This window comes from Hoplias malabaricus, chromosome Y (assembly GCF_029633855.1).
Source record: "Hoplias malabaricus isolate fHopMal1 chromosome Y, fHopMal1.hap1, whole genome shotgun sequence".
Lineage (NCBI taxonomy): Eukaryota > Metazoa > Chordata > Actinopteri > Characiformes > Erythrinidae > Hoplias > Hoplias malabaricus.
In genome coordinates, this window is record NC_089820.1 from 51,408,474 (window position 1) to 51,413,731 (window position 5,258).

Consider the following 5,258-nt stretch of genomic DNA (forward strand, 5'->3'; position numbering starts at 1 on the left):
CTCCTCCTCCTCCCCTCCCTACACTCCACGAAGGAGCAAAAACACAAAGCACATAAAGAAAGAGATAAAACAAATAATAATAAGCAGCACTCGTAGCCATGCTTTCTCCTTTCGCCTCGATTTAAAGCCACGAACGCAATGAGGCGAGCACACACACACACACACACACACACACAAAAGACCACCGACTCACCAGGACAGTAGTGTAACCTATAGCGTTTGGTGTGTGTGTGAGAACAAAAAAAAAGCGGCTAAGAAACAAAACACCAGCAGAATCCCTTCGCTTCGGTTCCAGCTTGTGTTTTCTGGTCGTCTTTTCTTCCTCACTCACCCTTCGCCTTCTCGCAGTAACAAGCTTTCCAGCTTTGGGCGGCTCACGTTTACGCGTTTACCTCAATCCCAACATTCACGCGCTCTGAGGGCGCTTCACCGAAATATTAAAATAACTTTAAAATATAAATACGGGGAGATACACACATGAATCACCAGTAACGCCAACTAAAACACATCTATATTTAAAACCTAATCAGCTCCTCAGACATAGCTACCACACACAACCACGCACCGAGCAGTGGAACCGCCGCTTTGTACAGGCTTCAGAGAGAGTACCGCTGACAGGGTTCTAAGACCCGAAACAGTGGAACCCTGTTTAGTGTTAAATAGTACTACTCTAAGAAGAAGTTGCTTTTAAAACATACGTTCCACTAATATATTTGTACAAACATTCAAATTGTTCATTGTTCAACATCTACACGTCAATACGGAGCCCCTGCCTTTGCCGAAAAACCGTTTTTTTACGTTGAGGAAGGTCAAAAAGGAGAGAGAGAGAGAGAGAGATACACAAACTGGAGAAATGAGGACACTGAATGTTAGACGGCTAAAACCACAAGTCTGCCCACCGTCTAACACATTTCACACATTTGAAGCGTTTCTCCAAACAAAACACAATCGTCCAGGGGGTTTTATACCTTGCGAATTTCTTTTCCCCCACAAAACTCCCCCTGAGCGCAGATTAATAGCAGTTCCCAGAGAGCGGAGGAATCGTCAAAGTCGTCCACAAAGTCGTGTGACCTTACGATGAGTAGTCCGCTCGGTGCAGGGTGAAGAAACTGGCCGGAGCTACTTGCAAAACAGGGGGGAAACACAATCCCGCTCGTTTCCCCGAGGTCTGTTTTTTTTTTCTTTCTCGGAGAAGGAGCGGAGTCGAGAGGAAAAACAGCCTGAAACGCTGAAAAGCCTCGCCTTCCCAACTTCAACCGCGGTGAGTGCTCGATTCGTCGGTGAGGAGCTCGTTCTCAGACTCGAACAAAATCGCGGATTAGATCCAGGGGTCGTCTGAGAGCGCTGGAGTGGCAGGTGGTCCCCAGCGTCGTGTTATAAAAGGCAAAAAACGCTATAAAAGACATAGAAATAGTGCCAATTTCCCCGCGACAGCTCCGTGCACAGTTCCTCCGCCGCTCGTGGTACCACACACACACACTCTCTCTCACACACACACTCACACACTACAGACTGCCCACTGACACAGGACTCAACGCCGCGAGAGAGCGACCGCCACCGACCAATCAGCGCCGCGGAACCCGCTCATCTACATCAGCCAATCCCACGCCGAGCCCCACGTGGGGTGCGCGGCCGCCTCGTGCTCTGATTGGACAGCAACGAACCTGACCTCATGTTCGCCATTTTGGATCTAAACATGTTTTTTTGTCTCCTCTTCTTCTACCTCTCCCTCTCTCCTTCTTCTCCCCCTCCTCTCCTCCAGACAAACAGCTCTACATCAGCGACGAAGCTCCGAGTCTGCCCACCGAGCCGAAATCTCAGAGACGTGTCGGTGTCTGGTGAAATTAGTACCGAGGGCAAAATGAACGGGTGAGACCGGAGCACGGAAAAATGACGTTATTTTTCGTTATAGTGAAAAACACCACATGCTTCTACAGCACGTCATGGGTCTCATCAGTCCTTACACAACAAAGCATCACAGAGACAACATTGTGTGTGTGTCTTAATATGTAAACAGATATAACAATTATTTCACCTTACAGCATTTTAAATCACATTTTGATTTCACTAGAGTTGCTCAGTGTAGCCATCTCAATTGTGCACTAGTAACTTTCCCACAGCGCCTAGCCTGTCTACCAGAATCCCGACCATGTGCATTAGTTAGAGCGACCTCCAGTGGCCAAGGCGGTGAACTACAACAACACAGACCCAGATTACGGTTTTCCAAACACGTTTTCTCAGCCACAAAATGCACTTGTGTGTGATGTAATTGATAAATAACAGATTTTGATCATATTCCTTCAAATATACAATAATTTGGTACTAGTTAGAGTTAAAGTAAAAATCTCCTAGTGCACCTTTAAATCTGCCCTTTTCTCATTTTGAAGTTCTGGTAAAATCAAACGTGTTTAATATTCTCATATGGTCTCAGTTGTTTCGTGGATGAGAAGTAGAATAGTGTATCAGGTAATACAGAGCTGATGTAAGCCTTTTCAGTTCAACAGTTTGAAAAAACTGGCTTTTGTGCCTAAATGTGAACGTAGTGATGTAATAAATCTAGGCCATATCCCTCACCCCCAACATATGAGCAGAATAAACAGACAGTCTAATCAAAAATACAAAACAGGATTACACTGAGAATCTGTCTTTTTAATTCTTTTTTTTGATCTGTGGAGTTCCTGAACAGACTAGACACCCCTGACCACATGCTGTTTTTTTTTTCTGAGCGTGCCCGAGTGGCTTTGTTAGTTTGGTGCACAGAAAAGCAGATAAATATAATAAACAGTTAATAAACAGTTCTGTGACTGTTCACGCCGTAGAGCCTAAATGAAGAGAGAGGGGGGAAAAATCTGTGAAATCAACCCCCATTACTTGATTCATGCTGTCAGCTCAACGACAACCAAAGCCCAACATGATGTCTGCCCCTGGAACGAGAGAAAGAAAGGGAAAAAAAAGCAGAAAGAAAAGCAGGACCAATCAGGAGGCGCTGCTGAGGCTCGGGCCCACGTGGGGCTCGTCTCCGGCGTCAGAGCGCCTCAGCCACTCGGAAGGAAGCTCATTTCCATGGGCGCCTCTGATTGGCTGAGAGCGACGGAGCCTGTCAGGCCGAAAAGCCGCGTTGTCAATCAAGCCCACGAGGGGCAGCGCGCTGACAAATGCCTGCGCCTCTCTCTCAGCCTGCTGCCCGCGAATAGTGCCTGGAATGGCTGCTTAATTAGCTTCCAATGGCTTTTCCTTCCAGCTCAAACAATCTGTCACTACCATGCGGTAAAAAAAGAGCCGTGCGTAAAACAAAAGAGGGAAAAAGCTAGCAGGGGCTAAATATCAGTTTGATTTTTTTTTTCTTCTACTTCTTCTTCTCTAAGTCTGCATTTGTATTACGCCTAAACAAAGCATTTATTCCGCTCAAACATTGGCTCATTGCAGCCAACTGCCTTTATTTGTTTTAACATATCTGCTGAGTAAAACCTCGCAGAAAGGGAGCCATTGTAATGTGATAGGCTGTAATAATTCACTGTGCCATCCTCTTTTTTTTTTTTTTTACACATTAAAATACATTGTTACCGCCTTAAACTCAGGCAAATGGAAGCTGCTAATTTTCAAATTTAGGTTCAACTACTGAATACTGAAAGGAAATTACAAAATAAATCTTAATAACAGGTTTAGAAATAATTAAATGTTTGGGTGGACATTCCTCACCACGAACATAGTGGTGAAGTCAATATTGATTTTGTCTCGACTAGAAAAAGAACCCCAGAATTGAACATAGATATTTTTGTTGTCTTTATAGACGTAATAAGGGTGTGATCAGCATTAACCCTGATGTAAAACTAAAGAGCTCACTTTAGACAACAATCTATAGGCCTATTACGGTGAGGTAAAATTGTGTAAATGGAAGTATTTCATTACATTTTCTTTTATCCAGAGCGATTACAAAAGAGTTTAAAGGCAATCTGAGCTAAGATACTGTCAGAGAGTGCTGATCCCTGTACAAAGATACACAAAAGCTCATACATTTACAAACAATACACTGTGTATAGGTAATAATTAACATTATTATTTCAGACTGACCATTGAATAGATCAGACAATTAAAATTAATCACCATTGTGACATAAGTGCAGCTGGTACTGGGGAAACTCGAGAACAACTTCACCAGAGACATTGTAGATCGGCCCAAAACAAGCCCAGACGTGCCCAACTTAGCCAGATTTTGCTTTGCTACACTTTCTGCTAGCTAGCAAATGGCTAATCACAGCTAGTTGTAAATATGTTTCTCCCACTTTTACTTAGCTAGCCAGCATTAGATGAAAGCATCACTCTTGGATGTGATGCATATTTATTAATAGATATTTAAAACCAATTAATAAAATGTATTACATTTTAATTAAGCAATTTTTCACACTACGTTTAGACAGAAGGTTGTTTATTGCTGTGTTCATTGTCAAAACATTAATATTAATCCCCTGTTTCCTTTCAAACTGCTATTACCAGCAAACTGCACCGACCGGTCACTGTGGCTTCCTTTGAAACACATTTAAAATGTTTCAATATCAGGAGTCAAGTCGGTGTAGGCTAACTGTCCATTAAGGGTCTAAGCGAAAAAGTGGTCCTGACTTATGTTTAATGTCAGAATTATTCCTGACACCTTTGTTTAACTTTATTTTTAAATGTTTATGTGTCCACAGATTGTGCAGTCTCCTGTCACAGCAAGCGTGAACACAGTAAGACCACTAGCTGATTAATCGTAAACTTTGGAACGGCTCAGACAGATAGAGTTAAAACCTGATAGTGGCAACTTGGAAGGCCCACTTAAAAATTAAGACTAGTTTTTGGTGTGTGTTTCTGCTTGTAAATTAGGCTTTGTGTTACTTCCATCGGAAATAGAAGAATGTCCCATTCCAGAATGATAGTGATCATGTTCAATGTTTTTTCACTCATTATTTACTGCAAATAAACTACAGTTCACCACTAAACTTCATGGCCTGTATTTTGGTACAGCGAACTTCAGTCATCAGCTCAGCTGCAGAGAAAAAAAAAACTCTAAGAATTATATGCAAATAATCATTTAATAAACTGAAAATCTGAAATTAAATGTGTAACTGCTCTTATTTTCTGACATTTATAGAAAGCAAACAAATGATAAACATGAGCATGAGAAACATGTACACTCAGAATAATAATAATAATAATAATAATAATAATAAGGAAGATAGAAATATATAAGTTTAGCTTTTTGAAGGATAAAGATTTGAAGTT

At 42.0% G+C, this 5,258-nt stretch overlaps 1 long non-coding RNA gene across 1 annotated transcript; it reads left to right on the forward strand.

The window, feature by feature from the left end:
• The first annotated feature begins 1,118 nt into the window (after positions 1–1,118).
• Positions 1,119–4,777, forward strand: LOC136677782 (uncharacterized). Its single transcript, XR_010796431.1, has 3 exons — positions 1,119–1,261; positions 1,763–1,869; positions 4,688–4,777. It is a non-coding gene; the product is annotated as an uncharacterized lncRNA (long non-coding RNA).
• The last annotated feature ends 481 nt before the right edge of the window (positions 4,778–5,258 follow it).